Raw genomic sequence first — 27,761 nt, forward strand, 5'->3', positions numbered from 1 at the left:
TATGCCTCGCCAGTAAACAAAGTCCTTCATTTCCAAGTCTTTCTCTCTATACTCCAGAGTTTTGAAGCTGAGAAGACACAACACCCCCCCATGGCTTTTCTGGGTGCACTAAGAGAAGATAAAAAAAAGGAAAAAAAAGAAAGAAATCCACAGGAAAAACGCCGAGGAAATTAAACCAGCCTTTTGGCGGTTCCCACACGGCCAATTCGGAGCGGCTAAGTAACACGAGGTGGATGAGAGCAGAGTGCTTGAAAGGTTCCCTCAAGCTGAAATGTGTAAGTTTGAGTGGTGCTGAAGAACAGCAGAGAGCAGAGAGTGTCTGGTCTTCATAACAGAGCCCTCGGAAAAGGGTTACAAGACAAGACATAGCAGCTCCCATTTGCTCGTTTGCAGCGTAATTAAAATTCTTTGTGCAGGGGAACACAGCCTTGGAAATACAACACATCAGAGAGTAGTATTATTGGCTGACTCATCATTGCTGTCACACATGCAGGCATCATTATGGCAGCGCTGGCTTCTGGCCTTCCATAGTTAAGTGCTGAGAGCAGAGGCACAAGCTGTGAGCAGAGATTGTGCCGTCAAAATCTCACCAAAATCTCCTGTGACTGCACTTCATTCCTCATGTTTGATACTGCATAAATAAGCACAGTACCAACTTATGTTGTGCTCGAAAATGCTACGCACATCACCAAAGTCCTGCCGGCCCACGGCAGAATAATCTAAATCGTAGTCTTCAAGAGAGGTGGTTTCAGGGTATGAAGAAGACATGCATTCAAAAACCAGTTTGTGTGGCCAATGACTTGGAGAAGTTGAACTACTATCAATGTTCATGGTTATACCTCGAATTTTCCTTTTTTTACCGCACACACGCAAACGTGCATGCACACGCACACACACACACGCACACATAGTCACAGTCACACACACCTCACCTGTTAGCCTATTATCTATTTATCTCTGTCCCCAATTTTCAGACCCTCACAAAACGCTGGATATAAGCACCTGCCTTGAGCCAGCCTCCAGAAAGTAACATCCAGTGTGTGATAATTCTTACTCCGGTCCCGTCGTCAACCTCCAACAGCACATTTATCTCTCACCCCACATTAAGCTCTGGGGCAGGGCCCCCCTTGGGGGGGCAGGGCCCCCCGTGGGGGATCGCCAAAGATCGCAGAGGGGTGCAGTGGTGGAAAAAGCACTCACATTTTTGACTTAAGTAAAAGTATCAATACTGCAATTTAGAAATACTCTGTTACAAGTAAAAGTTCAGTATAATCAACATTTACTTGAGTAAAAGTACAAAAGTATCGGCATCAAATTATACGTTATAAGTACCAATAGTAAAAGTATTCAGAATGTTTTACAAGTTATATCATACAGCGTATGTCTACAATTTATAAAATCTTTTAAAATAGCAGATCTACGTGTTACGACGTGTTGTAAGCTTGTAGATCGACTATTTTCAAATAGTCAACGTTTAAACAGGGCTGTAGCCTAATAATAGTATTCAAAATCTACAAAGTAAAAGTAACTAAAGTTTTGAAATAATTGTGGTGGAGAAAAAAGTACAATATTTGACTCGGATGTAGTGGAGTAGAAGTAAAAATATATATTAAAAAAATGGAAATAGGGCCTACTCCAATAACGTTGTGCCTCAAAATTCTACTTTAGTACAGTACTTGATTAAATGTACTGAGCGTGAGGCCATGTCTGTTTGGAGTTAAAGTCCAACATTTTAAACTTGTTGCACAAAATCATAACTTGCTCTATCATCACTATCATGATATTACTCGCTTTCATCCATTGCTAGCTGAAAAGAAACAGAAAAAGCTTGCACAGCCTCATAAACGAGCACAACACAAACATACAGGGGTTTTGCATTTAACTAAAATAAAATAAAATAAAACTAGACAGCCCTCATCCATGGCACTTGGCAGGCACACGTTTAACACAGCCGACGCGAATCGCGTATCAATACGTTATCAATTAATCAAACGTCGGGTGCGAATCACGTATCAATACGTTTCAATCACTTTTTTATAGCATACTTTCATTCATCTTTTTACCCACCCGGACAATGAAGAATCATCCCCCTATCATTGCTGCTTAGTCCCGCTCACGTGATCAGAAAAGAAAACCCCCCAAAAAAAAACCCTCCCCTCCTGAAAACAGGAGGGCGGGCCGCTTTACGTGTATAAACCAGTGTAAAATGGATGCGCCCATGCCGATCTAGCCGGTGTGTGAAAAGAATCAAATTTCACCTAACCTCGCCTTACCAGGCTTTCCTCCACCTATTGGCTTTTACCGATTCCCCCCTCCCCTCCTGTTTCTCCTGCAGGAGGAGGGCCTTGCGAGATGGGGGCTCATGTCGCACTGTAGAGAACAGTTGCACCGCTCACTTCACAGGGGTGTGATTTGTATTATTACAGTAGAAGTTTACAGACCAAACTGTAAATAAAAGGTTTACATGACTTTCTGCCTCAGTCCGTATATAGCGAGCTGTAGTGAATAAGTACAGAACAGTTGCAACGCTCACTTCACAGGGGTGTGATTTTTATTATTACAGTAGAAGTTTACAGACCAAACTGTAAATAAAAGGTTTACATGACTTTCTGCCTCAGTCCATATATAGCGAGCTGTATTGAATAAGCAGAGAACAGAATATGGGACAGAGTTGCACCACTCACTTCACATGGGTGTGATTTTTATTATTACTACAGTAGAAGTTGTTTTCTTATGAAAGCAGAGAGTCTTCTGTTTCATACGGTATATAGTATTTATATGTCGCTATAGGCCTTATTTTGTGAATATTGAGGAGTTCACGTCCATGTCTTCTCTGAAGTTATCTGGTGGGCACAAGCTGCATTCAATAACCAATTACTGTCTAACTGTAGATGGGATCAATGTATACTGTTTTCCTCGTAAAAGTACACATTCAGGGCTTTCATTCGGTGTATAGGATGTATAGGATATTTATTGGGTTCAATTTTATATCTGCCTGTCAATGTCTCTGACTTTAAACCATCCATAACTCTGCTCGCTGTTCAAGATAACCACTTCCAGGCAAATGCAGGTGTTGCAAAAAGGTCAATATCTCCAGAATGGAACATGGTAAAATCAAAATGTATTTTTTAAATTGAAGTGGACAAGTTCAGCTTTCTTTTGATGTATGTGTGTGATTCTCACTATAAGAGAACATTTTGCTGTGGGCCCCCGAACAAGGCCTTTGTGCAATGTTAAACGGTAGCAACATCCAAATAGGCCTGCCGAGATCTTGTAGCAATCAAAGTGTTAAAAGGCAGGTGGCTTGCGCACATCCAGTTCCTGGCTGGTGCCGGACCAAGGCAAGTACAATGAAAAGAAGAGAGTCCGCACACAGGATTGCTCCAATGGTGTTCTTTTATTGAAACACCATAGTTAATACACAACGTTTCGACCGCAGGCGGCCTTCATCAGGTGATGGCCACTTGGCAGGCACAGGCATACTTTAAATTCCAGCATGAGAACTATTTTCACTATTTTGAAACGTGTTTGTAAGTAAGGGGTAGTGGCGTGCAAGATAGGGTCCTTTATGTGCTGTAGTGGCTAAGGCATGTGGCACTGTTTAAAAATGTGTTGTTGGGTAGATAATGCCTGCAGCATCACCTTGGAGCCGTATTCATTAAGCTTATGATCTGGAAGAACGGCAAAGGACCACTTCACCACTTTTCAACCTATCTTCATATAATAGGTCTTCACTAATAATCATGATAAAATGGCAAAAAAAAAATCTACTCAGCCTGTCTCATAGGAGGGCTGTGGGCAGTTCAGAAACCTGTCCACCAGTCATCATCGATGGGGAATACAAGCTAATAGAAACTGCAGGCTTTCTAGTCCTGAAAAGTTGCAATGCGAAAATGGAAGCCATCGTTCTCACGATAACAAAAATCTAAACATTTTTGTAAAAAAAAGAATCTTGTTTAAAAAAATATCTGCCTAATGATGATCTGCCCACAGCCCTCCTATGACACAGACTTGAGTAGAAAAAACATGGTGCCATTTTATCATGATTATTAGTGAGGACCTATTATATGAAGATAGGTGGAAAAGTGGTGAAGTGGTCCTTTAAGTGGTTGAGTACTAGAGATATATTAGTATTTTTCTAAGCACACACACACACACACACACACACACACACACACACACACACACACACACACACACACACACACACACACACACACACACACACACACACACACACACACACACACACACACACACACACACACACACACACACACACACACACACACACACACACACACACACACACACACACACGACCGAATCCCGATGGTGCCATTTTATCATGATTATTAGTGAGGACATATTATATGAAGATAGGTGGAAAAGTGGTGAAGTGGTCCTTTAAGTTCTTGAGTACTAGAGATATATTAGTATTTTTTCTAAGCGCGCGCACACACACACACACGCACACGCACACGCACACGCACACGCACACGCACACGCATACACACACACAGAGTGCAAAACATACAAACCTTCGGCCTAGTGGAGACAAAAACAATAACTACAGAGCCAGCATCAGAGCACAAAGATGCTAATGAAGCATAGGCATGCAGGGCCTGAGAATTCAGCAGGGCCTGTCATTAATGTACTTGGCAGGCAAAGGGGACAGACAGAGAGGAGCTAATGAATGATCATCACTGCTCTGTCTCTTAAACTCCAATGATGCTGCGACTGCGTGCCTATACAGTTAGCACACACACACACACACACACACACACACACACACACACACACACACACACACACACACACACACACACACACACACACACACACACACACACACACACACACACACACACACACACACACACACACACACACACACACACACACACACACACACACACACACACACGAGGGACAGAGGGGAAGGGCCATTTAACACTCATGCATCATTCTGACTCACGTTCCCGAATTAAGGAAGAGAAAAGGGCACCAGCGGAGACAGAGAGAGCAACAGATTGTGGTGGGAACGTTTCACAGCTTGCAGAGATCAGAGAAAGGGAAAGCCAGTTGCACGAGTTACAGGGGGAGCCAGTTGGGGGGCGTTTCATTCACTCAATAAGGGAAGTGAATAAGAGAAAGAAAGAACTCATTATTATGCCTGTTGTTTCATGCCAAGGTACCCAGAAAAGCCTTGGTATACCTGTGTGCATGCATGTGCATGGGTGCTGTCCCTGGTGCTGAATGTGGCAGGAGAGATGGGCAGTGTGCGTGCCGCGTGCGTGTGTGTGTACGTACACGGGTGCTGTCCCCACTCCCTGGTGCTGAATGGAGCAGAGTATAGAGGAAGTGTGTGTGCGTGTGTGTGTGTGTGTGTGTGTGTGTGTGTGTACCCTGGACCTTGCTAATTTCTTTGATTGATATTTCATTATTGTGTTTACTTGTTGCCTAACCTCCTATAGCCTACACGGTCTGGTTTGCCCTCTCTCAGATCAAATGCTCGCCAACTTTGCATTCTTCTCCTCTATAATAACAACTGCATCCTCTCTGTAAGTTCTGTGCCCCCACATTATAGACAGTAATTACCCAGCAGCAGTCATATACTGTATTCTAATGGCATACAATTGTCTTCTAGGGCCAACACCAGGCCATTCATACTGCCATCTGGAGCTGCCTGCATGCTAGCTTAGGATCAAAGACGATCATAGATGTATTTTATAGTCTGACTTGATTAAAACAAATACATCTACTGTGTCTGTGTGTTAGTCTTGATCCAAGGCTAACCAAGACAAACATGCAATATATTTAATCGCATACGCTAAATCTAATGAGCCATATATGCACTGTATAGGGCTATACCCTTGAGTCTGTTCAAATCAGTGACAGTTGAGAGATCGACTGAAATTGAACAGCTTGACTCTGAGCCCTTATCGAGTGTATATTGACAAGTCCACTCCTGCATACGCAACGGTCGATCTAATATTAGGTTATTTGATGCCTGTGGCACGCGCTATCCATCAGTGGAGGCTCTCTGGCTCTGACTGTTTGACGAGACTTGGAAGGCCGATCACTTTTGCGCACATGAGCACAGTAATGGGAAAAAGATGTATAGCAAGATTTACTGCTGTTCTCAGTGGCACGTCTGGCAACGGAGGCAATTCTCGCGCATATATGCGAGGTTCATATAGTGTTGTGTCTGTGCTACGCTGCCCAATGGCCTGCGCCTATACTGATTCATTCACCCATGTTTATGTTCTACAAGTAGCCATGGATCTATTTAACGCATTTAAACGACGGCGCTTTGCGAGAAGTTATAATGGCAAAATAAGGCAATGATACTAATAGGAAAGGAACCCTAAACAAAATGCTCCACTTCGCTCGAGGATCAGCAGATGGATGAGGATCGATTGCCTTATATTGCGTAAATGGTTCACAAACACATGCGTGCAGATCGGTTCACGTGAGCTTTTATTGGCGGAATATAATTTCTTATGGTAGAGTTATAGGGTTCTATCCAATAGCCTACGTACGTAATAGGAAATGTAATGTAACCCCAAAACTTTGACGAAACTATTTAGTAGCATATTAATAATATTAATAAAGTACGCAGCGTTGTCAAATTCATACGGTTTATTGAGCCAATACATTGTTAAATAGCCCACACTAATTGTCAACGTGTGAAATTATGCAAACGTGGATATAACAGCCGCGAAAATGTGAAAACGCTTTGATCATGATGGTATAGCCTATAAGTGGCTATATAGACACATGTTAATAAATGGTTAACAATACATGTTAACTGCTGTCAACCGGCATGGGAAATTAGTGGTGAATATAATTTGCGCATTTCTCCTACCTTTACAACACAGTGTAGAAATTGGCACGTCCAAGAATCTGCCTGGAAATTATAATCCTCAGGTTTTCGCTTTAATGCACGCGCAGCTGAATTTCCAGATGATGGAAACTACGGTATAAAGATATCACACAACAAGAGGTGTGCTGGTTATAAGTCCAGTCCCAGCATATAGTCTACTGTAGTGTCTTTCCGTATATCATTCTGTCTGTGCGCTGCAGAGGCATCGCATGCAGGATGTGTGGAACAGCGCTTCAGTTGCACGGTTCCAGCAAAAGCCCGAAATGGAATCAGCAACCTGGATTCCTCTCGTTTTCAGGCCCAAAGTAGTGGTTCTCAATCTCAGACCTTTTCATGTCAAGGAGCACCCCCAAATTAATATGCATTTGGCCGCAGACCGACCCCTGGAAATATTTTGTGCAAAGGACCCCCATAAGAGCCAATTATAATGTTTCAAAAACAAATATATTGATTGATTGATTGATTGATTGATTGATTTATTCATTGATTGAAAATGTAACAGTGCAGAATGGGTACATTTCAAACGAAAGCAGGTCAATACAACAACTGTTACTGTGGATGACACCATGATAAACCATTACACTTGTTTACAACTATACCATTTTCAATTCATCAGAATGTACAGAGACTACAAATATATACACTTCTATAAATGGTAAATGGTAAATTTATATAAGGCGCTTTACAGAGATTGTGCATTACATTCACCCATTCACACACACATTCATCCACTGATGGCAGCGGAAACCATGCATGCAAGGCACCAACCAGCACATCAGGAGCAATTAGGGGTTCAGTGTCTTGCTCAAGGACACTTCGACACTGACTCTGGGGGAGCCCGGGTTCAAACTGGCGACCTTGCGGTTACCATCCAGCCACTCTACCCCTGAGCCACCGCCACCCTATAACAAAAAACAGGAAATCATCATAGGCCTGTATACTGTACCGTATAGGATTCAAGTGGATAAACTGATTGTGATGCTATATTAACCAATATTGCTTGGTTTCCCCTAGAACCTTCTTAAGGACCCCTGGGGGTCCCCAGACCCCACTTTGAGAACTACTGGTGCAAATGAATATAGCCTTGTTGCAGCGAGTAGCATATCGACCACTGGTTCAAATTAGGCCACTTACAAATTGTACTCGCTTGTTAAAATAATTCTTTGTAAACGTATCAATACTGCAATATAGAAATACTCCATTACTCAACATTTACTTGAGTAAAAGTACAAAAGTATTGGCATCAAAATGTACTGTAGCCTACTTAGAGTACCAAAAGTACTCATCATGCAGAATGTCCCATTTCTCTATTTTTAAATAGAGGAAAACATAGTAACATTATAGTAACTAATGTTTTCAAATAAGTGGAGTAAAAGTACAATATTTGCCACTGAGATTTGGTGGAGTATAGAAGTATTGGAAATTGGAAATACTCAAGCATAAGTACAAATTATACTTCAACATTTGTACTTAAGTACAGTACTCAGTAGGCGAGAGGCAGCCGAGTTCTGGGCCAACGTTCACATGCATTTCCACAGCTTGACAGAAACATATATCCAGCTGCTCACCAGGCCTTAAGGTAGACACTCCAAGTTGCCATCATCACACGGAAATAAGGAGAAGCAGATGGATCAAGCTGTCATGAGTCTCTCCTTGAGAGTGTGTGTGTGTGTGTGTGTGTGTGTGTGTGTGTGTGCGTGTGTGTGTGTGTGTGTGTGTGTGTGTGTGTGTGTGTGTAAAGTTAGTTGGATCAAGCGGTCATGAGTCTCTCCTTGAGTGTGTGTGTGTGTGTGTGGTGTGTGTGTGTGTGTGTAAAGTTAGTTGGATCAAGCTGTCATCCTTGAGAGTGTGTGTGTGTGTGTGTGTGTGTGTGTGTGTGTGTGTGTGTGTGTGTGTGTGTGTGTGTGTGTGTGTGTGTGTGTGTGTGTGTGTGCGTGCGTGCGTGTGTGTGTGTGTGTGTAAAGTTAGTTTGACTCAGGCCAGGCGTGACGGCTTAAATCTATGGAATTGGGACACAGATGTAGCCTTATGCAGATTTCGACTTGGTTGTGCATTGTGTCGCACATGGAAATAACAAATCTTCTAAGCTCACAATGTGTCACGCTTGTAGATCGGATATTTCTTCTGTGTGTGTGTGTGTGTGTGTGTGTGTGTGTGTGTGTGTGTGTGTGTGTGTGTGTGTGTGTGTGTGTGTGTGTGTGTGTGTGCGTGCGAGAATGTATTGTAAAGTGCTTTGCACTATGACAAACACAAACACACACACACCTCTCTGTCTTGCAGCAGTGATCCTGATGAATGGCTGAAGGCTATACTTCTGGGAGTGAGTGAGAGCCTGCAGACCATGCCTTTGCTCTCCTCTGTGCATTTAAGCCCTGTTGCATTTTTCAAAGACACAGCCCAGGCCACAGAGGCGGTGAAGGCCCACTATCCTATAATATAACATCAATCAATGTACAGTAGGTTCCACATGCCTGAGCTTACTTTGTCGTATGAAAACGTGACATGCATTTTTCACCTGAAAATCTGTAAGGTTGAGCAATAATGGCAACGTGCCAAAGTATGCCTTAGACTTCAGGTACTCCCTTATTGAGCAAGGACTGTGTTTTTGGAAGGGTACGGTTCTTTGATTGATACTGTTACTAGGGAGAAATGATTTGTGGCTTAACGGTGACCTGAGGGCTTATCACCAACCAACAATCAAAAATTGATTGGTGGCAGTCAGTCGATTCCAGGCCCTCGCCTGGAAGTGTCACAACAATCGATATCCACCCCCACGAGGGAACACACCACCCAAAGCGAGATAGAGCATAATTATGCGTGGGTGAGAGAGAGAACCCCAAAGGAGAAAGACAGACAGAGTGTTGGGAAAGAAATAGAGAAAGTGATGTACCCCCTGAGAATAATGTCAAATTCAGTGTAAGCAGCACTATTTAATTGCTCCGGGAGAGAGACAGCACAAGAGAGAAAAGAGATGCAAAGAGATAGAGAGACTCAGGAAGAAAGACTAGGATAATCAGAACGGCTACTTTTGTATACAACGAAGTACCTTGAAGTGAGCGCTCCATTCATGATTGATTATAGTTTTCCACTCCAGTAGTAAATTATGGATGATTAGGAATGAAGGACTGAAGGAAAGAAATGAAAGAAACTGCTCAGACAAAACAGTATTTTAGACTTCTTTCATGTCAGTGTCCCTTCCTCCCTTCCTCTCTCCCTCTCTCTCATCTCTCTCCTCTCTGTATTTTGATCACTGGGTGACAAACAACCTTTGGTCACTGGGCAGTGACTGACTTTCCTTAAGGGGAGGCTAAATTCTAACTGGGAGACATGGATGAGCTGCACTCCCTCTTTGAGTCCCCAGGAGAGTGACCCACAGTCAGCCATGTATCTACTATCTGCAGACTTTCACCATCCATCACCCTGCATAATGTGTTACACAGTATTTAGAGGGGGTTGGCGGTATGCAGTATGTTGTATGTGTATACTCGGTTTCACACACTAAAGTGTGCTCAAAATAAGTTCCTTTTTTTCCCTTTAGTAATCATTCCTCAACCATCCAATTTTGAGAAAATAGTACTCGTTTGTGGTATTTCTTTTAAAGAAGCAGTGCTCCACAGCGGTAGCCTGGCTAATAAGCCAATTTATTTTGCCAACGGCTGATTCGGTCTGGCTTTAGCCAGGCTACCACAGCGGTGCAATTATTCCCTTGAGATGATCTTTGCGTCACAGCATCTCACAAGCTAAGTATGCCAATGATGTAAGCTAGCACATCAAACAATGTTGCATCGCTTACTTCTCTTACATAATAGTCTTAGGGCCAAGAGAGAGAAATGAGCTGTAATGCTTTTCACCTACGAATTGCGAGCTTTATAAAAAGAAGAGGTTTCGGACTAATCATTTGAGCAATTCAATAAACCACAAGAGCATTCTCTAAAATGATGTGCTTTAAATTGTAATACAAGTATTTGAAAAAGACAATTCCAGTGAATTCACCTCAGGAGTGGTGTATAAAAAAATAAAAATAAAACTCTGTCCTTTATTACAGTAGAAGAATTGTAGCTCATGAGATTGCCACAAAGTCTGACAAGAGCATGGTGCCTGAAATCCACTCCATATTTTACCCCTCTCTGTCTCAGCATGCAACAGCCTGGTATTTATCAATAATTTAGAAAAGGAGAGATGGCGGCAAACATATGAAAGCCAGCACCATGGACAGCGACTGTATTGTTCTCAGCATCCACTTTATATTTCATTTAGACAGCATGGCTGAACCTCAGTAGATCTAAACGGTAAACACAGGCTCGGCTCAAGGATGAATTGCCTGAGGAGGGCAGTTGAAAATGACGAGGGGGGCAAATATTATGTTTATTTTCTTTCCTACAGTATATAGGTTTAATGTTTGTTTTTAGTTCAATGTTTGTTTTAAAAACGCCATTGACAATACAGAGGGTTTAATGTTTGTTTTTAGTTCAATGTTTGTTTTAAAAATGCAATTGACAATGAAGGGAAAATGTACTGTCATCTTGTCCCTAACGCAAACATTAAATACCATTAACAATAAAGATAATTTAATGTTTGTTTTGACACCGTTTGTTTCACATCACCATTAAATCACCTAATCATATAGCAACATGAGTTAGACTTTAATATATTAGCGCCCCTCACTTCACACGGGTGTGATTTGTATATTAAACCAATATGTACATACAACTTAAACTGAGGGGGCAGGATTTGCAACAGAGGATGCCAGGCCTCCTCTCTAGCATCCCCGTGGCATGCACAGGGCCTGACTAAACACTTCATATAGCCAAGATTCAAGGTTATTTTATTAAACCTACTGTATCTACAGTATTGTATTGACTGTGTTCGGTTGTCATGCAGCTTGAGTCAACATTAATATGAATTGCCAATGGCAGGTATGTTTACAGAGGAATATCAGGTTATTATATTTACATTTCAGCTGGTTTGAACCTTTATGTGGGACTGCCTCTTACCCTATAGTGGTAATGATTTCATATACCCCTCATTTTAGTCATATAATTGTGGAAATAATGAAGGGGAAAGGTGAAGTAATTCAAAGAAATGTAAGATGGTTTGCACATTAATAATAATGATAAGTGGAAGATAAATGGTCCTTTGGTAGTATAACATAACGATGATGTCCTCACCAGGGCCCTGATTAACCTTCATTGATTAGCAATTTAGCACTGATGACTAATTCGATTCAACAAAGAGGTATGGCAAATTGAACCTCTTAAGACTTGTACTGTATTCACTGGATTGTTTTGGCACTGTACATTTTCCCTCCCACGTCTGGCTTTCGGACATTACGTCATATGGCAGCCACGTCTATGGGCTTTTACTGACGTAAAAAAAGTATACTATGTAAATCATATATTAAAGGCGTAGTGAAACGGAAATGGTGGACATTTTATTTTGAGGTTTCAAGTTGAAACACCGCTATGAAGTTTCTGAACCAATCAGAGCGTCGCATCCCTTCAGGGGATGGGACGGTAGCTAGGGACGGGTAGCTATGCTACGCAGGACAGCGTGTGGTTGTTTGTTTACAAATCAGATAGTCGTCCAGCTTTACCAGTTTACTCTTAATGTGGCTTATTTCTACCCTATAATGTTTTCAGATACATTTTTAGCGTGATGATTAAGTTGAAACCGAGTAATACACTCTCTGGATGTTATCTTGAATGGGAATAAAAACGGAAGATTTCTGTAATCAGTAGCAGCTGTGCAGCCTGTGCTGGACGGATGCGGAGATATGGGGAATTAAACTGGTGAGCTTCATTTTTATTGGCTTTTATCGATGTTGGCCTCGACACGTCATCACGCAGCACGTTTTCGTTTTCAGGAAGTAATACAAAATATATTTTTATGGACGTTTGATATAAAAACACACAAAAATGAGAATTTTCCCATTTTTTTGGCATCCATTGTTAGGTATGACCATATGATGACCACGGATATGGTCTAAAAGTGTGAAAAACGTATTTTTCATTTCACTACACCTTTAACCACTCATGCTTCCCAATCAAAACATTATTTTGAAGGAAGGAGTACGTGCCAGGAATAGCACTGAGGTTCAATAATTCACGGGATGGAAAATACAATGTAATTTCTGTTAAGTTTCTTAAAGAAAAAACAAACAAAAAACACACGCTGCAGTTTGAGTTTCGATGATCACACAATAGCACTGCACTCAGTGAGTCTGTCGGCCTTATTTCCTGTCTTCCTTTCTATCTTTTCCATACATTTGCATACAGATGCTCTTGTGCATCCATGTAATACCATTATTGCCTAGGGACATTTCACAGAAGAATGCACTTATCATATCAAGGTCGTACAGACTACAGACATAATAGACACTATTGTGTCTTTGGGTCAATGGCTGCTAATGAGTGACAATTAAAAACACTATAATGCTGTTCATAGCCAGAGCAGACAGTGCTGTCTGAACTGATTCACCTTTTACGGTCTTTACCATCATCTCACATAGCAATGTTCCTTCTCTTTCATTCACCCCCAAACCATCCCTTCTTCCTCTGTGGGATTTGTGCTTTTCACGCCTCTCTAAACTTTTCAGTAATAATTCATAGTGAGGAATTAAATATTGAAGAGCACAAGTGGGAATGTCAGAGGTCATCCGAGTGATGTGGAATAGGCTCTGCGGATTAACCCATTTTGGGCGGCAACCCTTTTTGGTGTTTCAAGCATTATGTTATGCTTTAGCTATTTAAAAATAGCAGATCTACAAGGTCATAGCGCGGCACCGAGTGCCGCGCTATGAACTTGTAGGTCTGCTATTTTTGGAACATCGTGAAAATGTGGCGCAAATCTTTGAAAATCTATACAGTATATATATCATATAGATCTATATATATACGTTTTTAACTCAAATCTTTGCTTCTGGGGGGGTCCCTGGAACAACATATTTTCAGATTGGGGTCTGTGGCCAAATACTGATAATTCTGGGGGTCCTTGACATGAAAAAGGTTGAGCACCACTGACATAGAAAACTGTTTCTGAAAACTGTCATGATTTAGATGACATTTGTAGAATCGAGCTCAGGTCTAAATGGATTAAGCAGTTTTCCACACAGAATGTACAGTAGCGGCTACAGTAGATGTAGCCTAATCACTCTACTTTAATGAGCCTGTTATCATGCAGGTGCTACAGTATAGGTGAAATCTCAAGGATCATTGATATGATGGCGCATCAACTGCAGTGTCTCGATTGGAGATATATTTATGTTATTTCACAGTTTGATGCTGGTGCAGTGAAAAAGCGAACATGATCTCGATACAGAACACGGACGATGTCAGATGGTACAAGAGCCAAACGTGCAACTCTACACTTTTAAACACGAGGCCATGTCACCCACATAAAGTATTTTAGGTTTAAAGATCCCTGTATGCTTTCATCATAATAGGCTATACCAAAATCTAGTCTTCAAGAATTAAAAAGTTATATTTTCCAGCTACTCTGAAATAGCTGATCTACAAGCTCAAAATGTGTTGCAATGCGACATGTTGTGGGCTTGTAGATCGGCTATTTTTGAAAAACGGTTGAAATATCCTGATTCCTGACATATCTTCTCTTATTGGAGAGCCCTGGGTGGCACAACATCTTTTCAGAAAGATGTCCAAACACATTGACATGGCAATGTTTGAGAACCACTGCTCTAGGGGAACAGCTTGTGTGTGTTGTTGTCATTGTGTGGTACAGTGTGTGGTACAGTGTGTGGTACAGTGTGTGGTACAGTGTCCTTTTGATAGAGACATACAGGCAGCAGTAGATTACTGCATGTAATGACAGGTACTGTAGAAGGTGCACCGAGCAAATGGTGACTACTTTCCCTTTGCTCTCTTCACTGTCTCTTCTGTCTGTCTGTCTGTCTGTCTGTCATTCTCTCTCTCCGTCTGTCTGTCTGTCTGTCTGTCTGTCTGTCTGTCTTTCTCTCTCTCACTCTCTGGAAGCCCAGCTAAAGTGGCAGGTGTCATATAAGGAGAGTGGCATGACTAAATGCTGTGACCTTGCCTAAGAGTCTGCTCCTGTCACATCCATCATAACATCTCCCCACTAAAAGGTAAACAATAAACACAAAATAACTGAATCCCCAGTGGAAGAAAGGATTTCTATTCTGTCACACTATTTCAGGTTGATTTAACTCCAGTATATTAACACGTTCATTTCAAGATCACAAACCCAGCCTATATTTGTCCCCAATGAGGAAGTAATAAAAGGACTGAGAGAGTAAATAACTGAATTATCACCCTGAAGCCTGATATGGCATACAGTAACTGACCATCCAACAGAAAGCAATAACTGAATTATCACCCTGAAGCCATATGGCATAACTGACCATCCAACAGAAAGCAATAACTGAATTGGACAAACTGAATCTAAAAAACACACAAATCTCATTTGCAATCAAACTAGTTCATATCTTAGATTGTCCGACTCATGACTTTATTGTTGCAGGAAAGCCCCCATCACCATTTCTTTCAGAGAAGAAAAGGTAGGCATAGGGGATGTTAATATAAGGCAAATGATGGGGGGGGAAGCAATTAAGGGTGGCTGGGTACGGACATATGTTGCCACTTCAATCAGGGGGGGGCTTTAGGATATAGGCTGTGGGGGGGTGGAGTGCGATTTCCGCCACCAACTGGCACCATGCTCACATTGTGTGTGTGTGTGTGTGTGTGTGTGTGTGTGTGTGTGTGTGTGTGTGTGTGTGTGTGTGTGTGTGTGTGTGTGTGTGTGTGTGTATTGTATTGTATTGTGCTTTGGCAATGTAAACGTATGTTTTCTCATGCCAATAAAGCCCTTTGAATTGAATTGTGTGTGTGTGTGTGTGTGTGTGTGTGTGTGTGTGTGTGTGTGTGTGTGTGTGTGTGTGCGTGTGCACGCCTGTGTGCGTGTGTGGAACCTATCTTTTGAACATGAAATTATATGCATGTACACGCATGGTGTACTGCGACGCCTTGTGAGTTAGTATTTAATGTTCTTGAAAGTTTTTAATTCGCTAAATGTGTAAGTCAGATACAATGTGCTAGCCTACTCTTCTGGCAGTCATTATTGCATTGACCCAAGCAGCTCATCATTGTTTTCTTCCCATAAACCTTCAAAGACGCTGCATACCGTATATACAGTATATATGTAATTACCCTTTGCATAAAAATATCTGTCAATGTGTCACACAAATCTGTCAGAACAACTTACTATTATAAAAACCCTTAAACCATAACCCTGACATTGGTTGTGTTACACAGTCCTTGGTCAGTTAAGTTTTCTTTTCTTTTTTGCATACAGTATGTTTCCCTTTAGACTTTAGAGTCTATTCACTGACATTCTAAAAGAAACAAGAACTGATCAATTATCAGTTAATTACCAGTGGCTGCCTTGTATCTCCAGAATTGTGCTATGAAATGTAAATATTTTATTAAAGAAAAGGAAAAAAAATCTTATTTTTCTTTTTTTTAATTGATCTAATCCGGTGTGCACATGACGACGTGCACATGACATGCACAACAGATTTTAATTGCCTTGTATTTGTCACAATGGCCATAAATGGCACAACCTCTACACTTTGGTGTCAAGCAGGTGGCACTGAATGTTTTAACAACAACAGGATCTGTCGAGGTGACTCTGTAACTGACAGTGTATAGCCTTAGCCTACTACAAATGGAACCAAAGGACCCTTTTATAACAATAAACTCTGATGGAAATACAAATGGACTGTTTGCATTTGTATTAGGTTGATTGTTGTACCAAAAAGGCTACTGTACGGCGAACTACAACATGGCAAGCAATCACACGGCGGCCAGCGGAAACGCTATAAGGACACCCTAAAGGCCAGCCTCAAGAGCTGCGGTCTGGATCCTGAGACCTGGGAGGCCGATGCCCAACACCGCTACAACTGGCGCTCTGCAGTCAGACATGGAGTAGACGACTCAAAAGCGCCGCATACAGGAAGCCAAACTGAAGCGTCAGCTCCAAAAGACCAGAGCCAGTTCCTCCCTCTCACCTAGCCAGCCCCCAGACATCACATGCCCTCACTGCAATAGGATATTCCGTGCACAGACCGGCCTCATCTGCCATCTTCGCACCCACAAGACGTGAAGTCAATTGGTCATCTTCACTTGCGAAGGACGCACATGAGGTACAAAGAACATCTCTCATCATATGATGTGTCAAAAACGCAGGGGTCCGCGGATCGCCGGGTCCAACGGGGGTCCCCGCGGAGGTCGGCGCGGGGGTCCGCGGTAGGCTGCGTGGGGGTCCGAATGTGTTACTGTTAAATCAGCGGGTGTGCTCTGCTCGCGCGACCGTTTCGACTATGGCATTAAACGTGTCTTGTTGCGTCCCCCCCCTCTATGGGTTTCGTAGAAAGGCAGCCAATCAGAAGTACGTGTCAGTATGACGATATGTCAACCTCCATGTCGAAGTTTTCATGGGTATTCATAGACCAGTGCTTTTCAAGCCACTGGTAAAAAGGTATTTACCAAGTGGATAAATTAACCTTCAGCAATACACAGCAATACTGTGTGCCCCGACAGACAGAAGTCGTTATCCTGGACCTCTGGAGGGAAGGAGTATTATTCTGTCAGCTTCTCTGTATATTTATCTTCTGTGATTGTCTGGATATTCTATCTTCTGTGAAAACTTCCATCACAGGTTATTAAAAACTGGCCTCTGTATTTGTGGTGGTCAGCAGTGGTGGTTCAATCTTATTATGTCCGCCACTAGTGAATGGAATTGCACTCTCTATATTTGTTTGTCAGTGCAGTTCTGTTGTGAATATCATTCTGAACTTAGAATAATGTTCTGCACTAGCAATACTGAAAGGACACTGTGAAAGGACAATTGCCTGAATCTGGAAATCTAAATCTCAATACTTCTAATTAGTAGTATTGAGATAAATCCAGACATACATTGAAGGTAATTCACACTTGTGTCTCTGACGCTGTGTTGACTTGCAAGTGTATCATTAGGGGAAAACGCCCCTCCTATCACCTTTGTTGCCCTTTCCCAGCCTCATTTGTAATCCGCAGGACTAAGCCAGCAGCTATCAGTCATGGTGACTTAATTGTGACTTTGAAAGACCAATCGCTTCCACAGGGATGCAAAATGTGTCTGTTGGAAATCTAGCATGAATGTCAAATAACCCGGGCTTTGGGGAGATAGAGTGCAAAGAGACCAAATACACAGAGCTCATTAGTCATGGCTCTTAATTACCAAACAGGTCATGTACAAATCAACCTGGACTGTCTTCCTCGGTCCTGGATAATCCCACAGTTTGAACAGTCAGGGCACCAAGGATATCTTGGAATTCATTGGTGATAACACTGGAGATCGTGTCATGTTTTTATTAATATAATACAAGGGAAAAATGTATTTGTAAAGTACAACTATTACAGTTGTTTATCTAGTATCAATACTACTTACATTATACTATTGTGAATACATTTGTGGTTACAGTCATTTTACCGGTATTAAATAGCGTGGTTATTTTGTTTTGTTTGACCTGTTCCCTTCTTGATTCCTTTGCTCTTTTTTCTGTCTATTCTTATTCCATTTCCTGAACTATGAATGCAGTATATGTTCTAATTCTGTCATGCATTTGGATATTGCCCACTCTGCACCTATTGCATCTACAGTACGTAACCATCTGCCCTGGAGGGTCCCCTCTTTTGTGATCATTGCCAGGGTTTCTTGGGTGGGTGGCTGGGTGGGTCTGAGCACGGAAATATGTAGCGTTTGTTCACCACCAGGTGTCACTGTTGCACAGCCTAACACAGACACACAGGCCAGAGGGGGGGCAGTACAGTACAGTACAGTACAGTACAGTACAGTACAGTACAGTACAGTACAGTACAGTACAGTACCACTCACTTCAGACGGGTCAGATTTTTTAATCTTTTTCAAATTTGGAAAATACGAATTAGATGGCAGGGAAGCTGATAAGAGGAGTGGCATATGAGGAGCAATAACTGCATCTCCTCTGTACTTTTTCAGTTTTATACCCTCTTTCCTCTTTCTAAATTGCCAGTTGATTGTTTTGAACTTTTCAAAGCAATTAGTTAAACCAGGAGAATAAGGACAGACAGATGCTTTTAAGATGTCCATAAAACTACACCTATACCGAATCCGTGTATACAGTATGTTTGTCTCCTTTCTTCGATTCCTCATCGTTACTCCTTCTATATTGTTCCTTGACGGATTTGAAATTCTCATTGGTACAGACCGGCCGTGCACTCACCCACTGGCCACCGTCCAAACCTGCCAATGCTAGATACTGTTATTTTTATTTTTATTGTGGGGAGGTTGCCTACCACTTATGCTTAGAAACACCCGTGCACATCTATTGTCTAAAACTCTGGAGAGCTTGCTGCAAATTTCAGTGACCAATTGCATGGGTCACAACCACCTGTCACAACAACCTTTCACATTATCTGGCATAAATAGTTTCTGAGATAAACAAACCAGCTGTATGACCATCCTTGGCCTGAAAAACATGAACTCAACTAGATGTCAATCAGTTGTCATTTCAAGGGTGGCCAACAAACAAGGATGTGATGCGGAAAAAATGAGAGAAACACTTTTTGCCATTTTTTGACTCATCATGTGAATGACATTAATGTATTATAATAGTACCTGCCATGGCAGGCATCCATTTCATAACATCAAATCATGTGGATTTTGGGATCCAGAGGGACGTGGCCACATGAAGTCCAAAATATAGGAGCCAGTCCTATTAGATGTTGGACTTCATGTGGCCAATCTGTGACGTCAGTCATCTCTATGACTATATATCTATGGTGTATGACTCCAGATTTGAGAACGTTCCAGCCCAATCAGGGCCACACTGACTTCCATCCATTGTTAAATTCATTAAAAGGTAAATATTTCTAGAAATACTTGTGGAGGTAATTCTGCACCTCCACTTCTATAGACATTAAGGTTATCGTGGTTGCTGGACCAATCAACGCCAAATGTCTTCTGTACATTGCCAGTAGGCCTACCTCCACGGACACACAGACAGACAGACACCCACACGCATAACCTCTTCTAGACTGTTGCAGAGCCACGGCGTACTATAATGTCGATAGCGTTGAAGAAAATAGATATTATTCCACATCCACTACATATAACACTGGCAATGGGCATTGTTCTCTGTTAGGGTTTAAGTACTGTATCTTGCTTACAGAATCCTCGACACATAACCTGGGACCTTCTGTTCCGTTTCCCAGACAGCCTCTCTACAGTAGCTCTCTATGCATGTGTCCATTTGTTAAGCAAGCACAGATGTATTTCTGTCAACCTGTACTCATTGGATGTATGAGACAGCCCATAAGCACTTAATCCAAAGGCTTCACAGGGGAGTGCCACCAATTAATTATTTAACGATTCATATTATTACCGTGCATTCTGGAGCGCTGCTGCACCACGAGGCAACATCTGGTGCTGGGGCGAGAGAATCAGCAGGAGAGGAGAGGTTGGTACTTGGCAGCTCCCATCAGGACCACGGTGGAACCTCGACTGTGCCGTCACTGCCCTGTCACAGCCTGCTCGCCTCCGTACCTGCTGGTTAGCACAATAATTGCACCACATGGTCTTACACTTGAGAGACACTGTAGACACTGAATAATCTCAGTGCAAAACAAACAAGTTTATTTATAGAGCGGAGACTTCCCTCATATAATCACGCTTGTTATTGTTCATGTCATGTCTATAAATTGATTGCATATAGGGCCTAAATGGAAACAAGAATGCAAGGACTTTTTTACCAGCTGCTTGCCAGCTGGTCAATGAAAGCCTTCAGAATGTACGCGACATCGTCATCAGCTAGTGTACTGAATCCCTACTCCTGATTGGCTGCTTCTAGCCAAAGCGGCCTCTGGGCAATGGGGTCTTCAATTTGGCTCTGCTGTGTCTGACCCCAAGCCCCCAGTGAGGCTCTGCAACGTTGAAGCACTCGGCCCTACTGGTAGGAGGTGGGACTGCAGGTGGACCCGTGGATTTATGACGAGGAAACCCTGTGCCGCTGGATGTGTGTGTGTGTGTGTGTGTGTGTGTTATACACAATCATGAAAGAATCACAACAGTTTGACATTGTTCAAGCCGGTTTCTGTGCGCAACAGAGACAACTCACTTGCTGTGAGCGCTGAGCGGCATATCCCCACCAGGCCAGGTTGTATACGCCAGGCCTGTGGAATTCATAGGCAGTCATAGTAGCCAATTTGAATGGAATCTGCTCAAACTGACTGATACTGATACAGAACCATATATTGCTGTCAGGTGGAAACCTTGTATGACCAAAACTATTCCTTTAAAACATATATAATAATAATAAGTAATAGTTAAAATAGCCTATCTACAAGCTCACAATGCATCATATTGTTATCTTGACACGTTGGGAGCTTGTAGATCTGCTATCTTTACAGGTGCTGCGCTGCTGTGAGCGCTGAGCGGCCCGGGCGCATATAACCGCCAGGCCAGGTTGTATACCCAGGCCTGTGGAATAGTAGCTAATTTGCATGAAATCTGACCAAACTTTAACTTTAACTTCATTCTGCACAATGAGTAGAATTACAATGAAGAAAAACAACAAAAAAGTGTTGCCCTTATTTTCTTCTAATTATTTGTTCGGCTCAAAGAATTGTGTTTGTTGTCATGATTTGTCCCGATCCAAGTTGGCTTTGTTCGAGGCTTAAAGATCTTTAAATAAATACTTTTTGAAATGTCTATGGGAAAAATGCATGGGGAATTATTTCCTGGGCCTGTCGTCGTCATGAAAGGGGGCGGGACTGCGATGCTCTATATGCACTTCTAGGTGATGTCCAGTCTTCTCCATGTATGGTTATCCAGGGTTAGATGAGGTGACTATATATTGAGGCGTGATGTAATGAGGCGTGACCATATATGGACCCACGCCTCCATTTATGGTCACGCCCCGTGACATCACGTATATGTCACGAGGCGTGACCATAGAGGTGTGGGTGACTAACTAATGTACGGACGGCTGGACGGGAGATGCAGGTTTTCATAGTAAATGCGACATATGGTCGCAAAAAAGTACGGTAATCAAACTGTTCAAACATAAGGTATGACAAACAACAAATACATCAAATACACTTTGTGTGCTATCTTGATGCTGATACTTTTGCACTTTTACAAGTACATTTTGAATATGGGACTTCTACTTTAACAGTACAGAGTATATCCACATTGCAGTATTGATACTTTTACTTAAGTAAAACATGCAAGTACTTCCATCACTGCAATCGAGTTTCAGTGACTTATGAGCGTATAGATCTGTAGTGGTGTGTTGTGTCACATGAAAAAAATTAAGCTAACTTTAAGTTAATGTGATTTTAAATACTTGAGCTGATTATTTGAGTGTATTATTTGAGTGATGATTACTGTGAATAAGGGAGTATATAGTGATACTAGCCTACTAAGGCTGCAAGACACAATAGTGCCACTGTGTGGACAGAAACCGCAATCACAGCACTTGGTTTGACGGTTGACTTGCAAGAGTTGCAATGGTTTCACGGCAATCAGACTACACTGTCAAAGAGTAGCCTAGAGAGATATTACTATAGACCTAATCAGATTTCACTGAAGAGCATGTACATATTAACAAGATGAACACCAGGAGATTGCAACAGTGGCTCGTTGACCAACGATGTTCATGATGGATTGGTTCCTCCTTCCTACTCTAGCCCCATGCTAAAACAGTTGTATAGTGCTGAAAGTGCTCCGTGTGTATGCTATGCTACTCACGCAATGAATTGCTGCGGCTTGGGGGCAGCTGTGAAAGTTATTGCAGAAAACGTGTTGTGTTTGTGTATCTCCACTTTCCCGGGTTTCCCCACACACAACACACGGAGTACATTCTCTCCACTCTCCTCCAGTGAGTACAAATGGTAGGCTATGGGCACACAATCGACAGGTGCATTGCAGGACGGGGTAATAATGGCACCTAGTGCCGTGCCACTGCCAAACCGAGAATACTTGATGTGATATGTCCACATTGTTATTTTCAACAACAACAACAACAGATTCAGGAAAATACATTTTGAAAAGAGGCGCGAACCTGACTGTCTGGCAGCAGCCTCACGTAGCCCACTGAGATAGAATGAGCACTGCCACTTCTGCATTCCATGTGTTACAGTGTCGCCACTCTCTTACTGACGTAGCCTAGATATTGAGGTTTCAAACGGAGTGCTCTCACTGCTCTGGAGTCTGGACGTCTCTCTTACCATCAGACAGTAGGCTATAGAGCACCGAAGTCTGACGTCACTTTCAGTAGAGGGCGCCAATACACAGGTTCATGTATTTTTTTAGTTGCATTGAGATCCCCATAGGGCGATTTTAGGTCGCTTCATATAAGAACTGTGTTTGAAAAATAAACCGACCACCCCGGCCTTTCTGTCGGGGGAGTGGCTGTGCGTCGTTAATGATGTCCATTCATATTTGATACAGCCAGTTTCTGGAGAAAATGGAATTAATGTGGCCGCAAAAGCCTTGAAACTACATGAAGGCAATGTCGCTGCTAATATACGTCACGCCCAGCTGTCAACACATTGCGTTCCTGAGATTCCTCGTTGACGTAAGCTCAGCTGGTGGTGACTCGACTCGTACTAACCACGAGACATTAAATATCAATAAAATAAAAATAAACGTAATTAACATTCAGTTTCTGTTGTGCGACGGGCAGATGCAGCCACCTGCCTATACCGGAAATGTAGTCTCTGGGTTGTTTCACTCGTTTCTAACGCTTTTTTTGTTACTCTTTGGGTATATTTGTACATTTCCACCTTCAGTCGATGCTTCATATCCATATGAGTGAAAAGGATGATCGGTGATCGGTTTATTTTTCAAACACAGTTCTTATATGAGGCGATCTAAAATCCTCCTATGGAGATTACAATGCAAATAAAAAGTAGACGAACCTGTGGATTGACGCCCTCTACTGACAGTGACGTCAGGACTTCGGTGCTCTATAGGCTTACAGTTACAGGCTATAGCCTAGTAAGCCTACTGTGATTGGTGTATTGCTCCGACTATTGCTTCCGTTGAGGAAGTAGGCCTAGACAAAAAAAGAGACACAAGAAAGTAGTACTTTCTTGTGTCTTTTTCTTTTCTTTTTTTCTTTTGTTCATTTATTGTTACCCGAAGGTCGGTCGACACACCATGACACACTATAGAGCGTCGCAGTCCCGCCCTATACCATGGACCAGGAAATGATTCTCCGTTCATTTTCCTCATAGACATTTCAGAAAGTATTTATTTAAAGACGTTTAATAATTAGAAAGAAGAAAAAAACGGCAGGTTTGTTGTTTTTCTTCTTTGTAATTATTTGTTTGGTCCAAAATATTGTTTGTGTTGTCATGAGTTGTCACGACTCGAGTTGGCTTTGTCCGCGGCGTAACCGTCTTTAAATAAATACTTTCTGAAATGTCTATGGGAAAAATGCATTGGGATTCATTTCCTGGTCCATGGTAGGGGGCGGGACTGCGACGCTCTATAGACACATGGCCACCATATATTTTTGCCAATCCAGCATGCCACATTGCCATCACGTGACATCATGGGGACCCTTAGATTTCCATGGATCAGTGACATCACATGACATCACACGGCTCCATATAGTTTCACGCCTCGGGACTCAGTCATCACACCACCATACTGTATATATGGCCACCTCCATATATGAAGATCATGACCTTGACATCATCTAACCCTGGATAACCCTGGATAATAAGAATTCATTCCATATGTTGATCTGATATGCCAAAGCGCCATGCCAGTCTTACTGATATCCCCTGACTAGGCTACAGGTACCAAACAATTAAAAAGCAAAAAATAAATAAAAAATAGAATAGAATAGAATAGAATAGAATACAAAGATAAGAGGTTTCTGCCCAACAGTAACAATGTGCAATGTTGCCCTCTGGAGTGAGTGTAGAGTGTGGCCTTGATCCATCATCAAAGTTATACCCACCCCTGCTCTACATGGTCCAGACTAACCTGACTCCGCCAGATGGGGCAGCAGAGAGTACACTGGTCCAGACTCCAGCAGTGGTGAAAACCAAAATCACCACAAACATGGAAACTGGGCAATATTGCGAGTAACAATAAAAATGAGGACAGCAGTTAAAATGTGTAGTTCTGATGTCTTTTTTAAAAATAAGTTATTGTTGATTAATGCTTTGAATATGTGGTGTCTAATGTTACACCAACTTTGGACTAAACATTTCAAACTCCTTTGGACAACACTGGATACAGAAGTCATCAATTTCATGTTCATCACAATTATAAAGAACATAATGTGACTTGTTTTCAGTTTGGTATTCTGGTGCTTGCACATTCATAATTCATGTAGCCTATTTAGCAGTTCTCATATCCAGAGTTAGTTACACTGAGAGATCAGAGGTTAACCATCATTCTTAATCGTCTTGGTTACTAGATGACCATAATAAAGACTAGGTTTCTAAGCACTGAAAGTCTCACTCTCCCCTCACCTATGAACAATGGGGATATATTCTTTTAATATTCTATCTCTTTTGAGCAACTATACAGCAGATATTTTATGGTATGAGAAGATAACGGATGAGCAGTGCAGCACCATAAAATGAGATGACACTGATAGTTTCTGCCTATCCTTTGCTGGGAAAATCTGCTGACTGCATGACTCCCGTGGAAAGAAGCCATACATGTATGCACGCAGATGTAAGAAGGTAGGATACTGATTATTTCGTGAGTATACATCAGTGAGTACAGTAGGCCTACATAAATATGATGAATGACAGATCAAGATCATAATGTGTTACATCTTGTTACTGTATAACATGTCTCTCTCCTGTACTTCACTACTTCCCCCTCTCAAGCTAGCATACGACTATGGGAAACTGTGATCCAACTCGTGTGGCGCTCATGTTTGTCGAGTTGTCCTGCTTTTTAGTGGCAGTGATATTGAACACAATGGCGGGATTCTTTGGTGAAAAATCAGGTGCAGCTGGTCAAACAACATCAAATTAGTTATGGCTCATTGTTTGCGTGTTGGGCTACGTTTGATAAACTGTGTTTTCATGCACACAGGTCTTTTCACGCAGAGCATGGAGGATTTTATAATGAAGTATAAGACACCTATAAGCCCTGCTGGATGGTCTCTGTTTGTGTGGGATTTCATATATGTTTGGCTCTTTGCCATGTTTCTGTACTTTATAGTGGTGCTCTGGAGAAGGTAGGCTTACCTCCTATTTCTGTATAGTGTCTAATATTGTTTTTACATGATGATTCAATGTTTTGAATCGATAAACAATATTGTCCATGTTTTTGTTACCATATCTCAATGTCAAACTGCAATGTTAATGATGCATTTTCATTTATCACTCAGCGTTTCATGGGAATACCAGAACGCTCGCTCCAAAACATGCTCGCCCCGGGTCAAATCCGGCGACCTCGGAACGGTCGCCACCATGTATTCCTAAATGTAAGTTACTAACCATAGCAAAACTATGCCTAAACCTAACCTTATTCCTAAATGTAACCACAGTAGAACTATGCCTATAAGGCTAATTTTATTCCTAAACTTAACATCAGTAAAACTATGCCTAACCCTAAACTTACTCCTAACCTTAACCTCAGTAAAACTGGATATAATCTTAATGTTACTCCTGACCTTAACATCAGTAAAACAAATACAAGAAGAATAAAAGAGTGGTCCGCGAAACAAATGGGGGCGAGTGTGTTTTTTGGGCAAACGTTCCGGTTACCTTTTACTGTAAACAGTCCAGTGATTTCCACTTTATTACCTTGCAGACTGCTTTTCTCTTGTTATTTCCCTAGTGGAGATTGTCTGCAGGCAGAATTTGTTTACACAGGCAAGCGTTGCCATGGAACGGTCTGTTTTGTAGGAATGTCTGTTCATGGATGTACACCACTCCTGCTGTGCTGCCCTATGGGTTTCATGTGTCCTTGATCATCAGTCTGTCTCTGAATATCACAACGCTGTTTCTTTATGACAGAGAGTAAGTACTCACAATCATCATCTACATTTAGCTTTCTAAACGACGACATATTCCAAATTCTGTGTGGACAACAGTTTGAAGTGATATATACTTTTCTGTGTATCATATAGGATGTTGCTGCCTGCTCTAATAGTCTCAGCCTTAATGACTTTCACCAACTACGTGATTCTCTTTTTCACCTGTCATGGACTGAAGGTCTATGGAGCCTGGCTGAACAAATTTCACAACGCAGATCTCTGGCTCATAAGGATATTGGTAAAACAAGTCAAATCAGGGCTGCCTTACAATTATTCTTACATTTTTACATTTCACTTGATGCTTTTGTGCTCTTGGAAAATGTATCTTAGTTAAGATGGACATACACTGTATTATAATCCCGAATCGGACCCATTTTTTGCCACACGATTTCCGTTCAGTCGGGAATCAAAGGCAACAGAGCTGTTGCCATTGTATGTTGTGCAGCCTATAACAAACAAATAAAAACATAATGCAATATAAATGAAGACAATAGAAAAACCTGTGTAACTGTAACTTATTTGACTGAATACAATATTATTTTATACAATCTGTATGGTACAGTATGTTAAAAAATATAACTTATACAATTGGGGTGGTTTTGGTCTCCTTATATTGAGACATTTAGATCCTGTGTTTGGTTGCACACAACCGGTGGACATTAGTGGTACTGCTTGAAGGTCCAAATTCTCCCCTGAGCAAGCAGGCAGGCAAAAATATACTGTAGCACTAATAGAGAATAGATATTTGTATTGTAACATCTACTGTGTGTGTGTGTGTGTGTGTGTGTGTGTGTGTGTGTG

The 27,761-nt window shown here is 41.8% G+C and overlaps 1 protein-coding gene across 3 annotated transcripts in view; it reads right to left on the reverse strand.

The window, feature by feature from the left end:
* Positions 1-23,073, reverse strand: part of dlgap1b (discs, large homolog-associated protein 1b) — a 181,322-nt gene extending 158,249 nt beyond the window's left edge. For 2 of the 3 annotated variants that reach the window (XM_079490055.1, XM_079490057.1), the window contains exons 1-2: positions 23,004-23,073; positions 20,325-20,485 (exon numbers count right to left, since the gene is read on the reverse strand). The gene's annotated coding sequence lies outside the window, so the exon portion shown is untranslated. Of the gene's footprint in view, positions 1-20,324; positions 20,486-23,003 lie in introns of those variants that run through there. The other variant, XM_079490056.1, reaches the window with a different exon arrangement.
* Between the last annotated feature and the right edge of the window lie 4,688 nt (positions 23,074-27,761).

This window comes from Electrona antarctica, assembly GCF_951216825.1.
Source record: "Electrona antarctica genome assembly, chromosome: 20".
NCBI classification, from domain to species: Eukaryota; Metazoa; Chordata; class Actinopteri; order Myctophiformes; family Myctophidae; genus Electrona; species Electrona antarctica.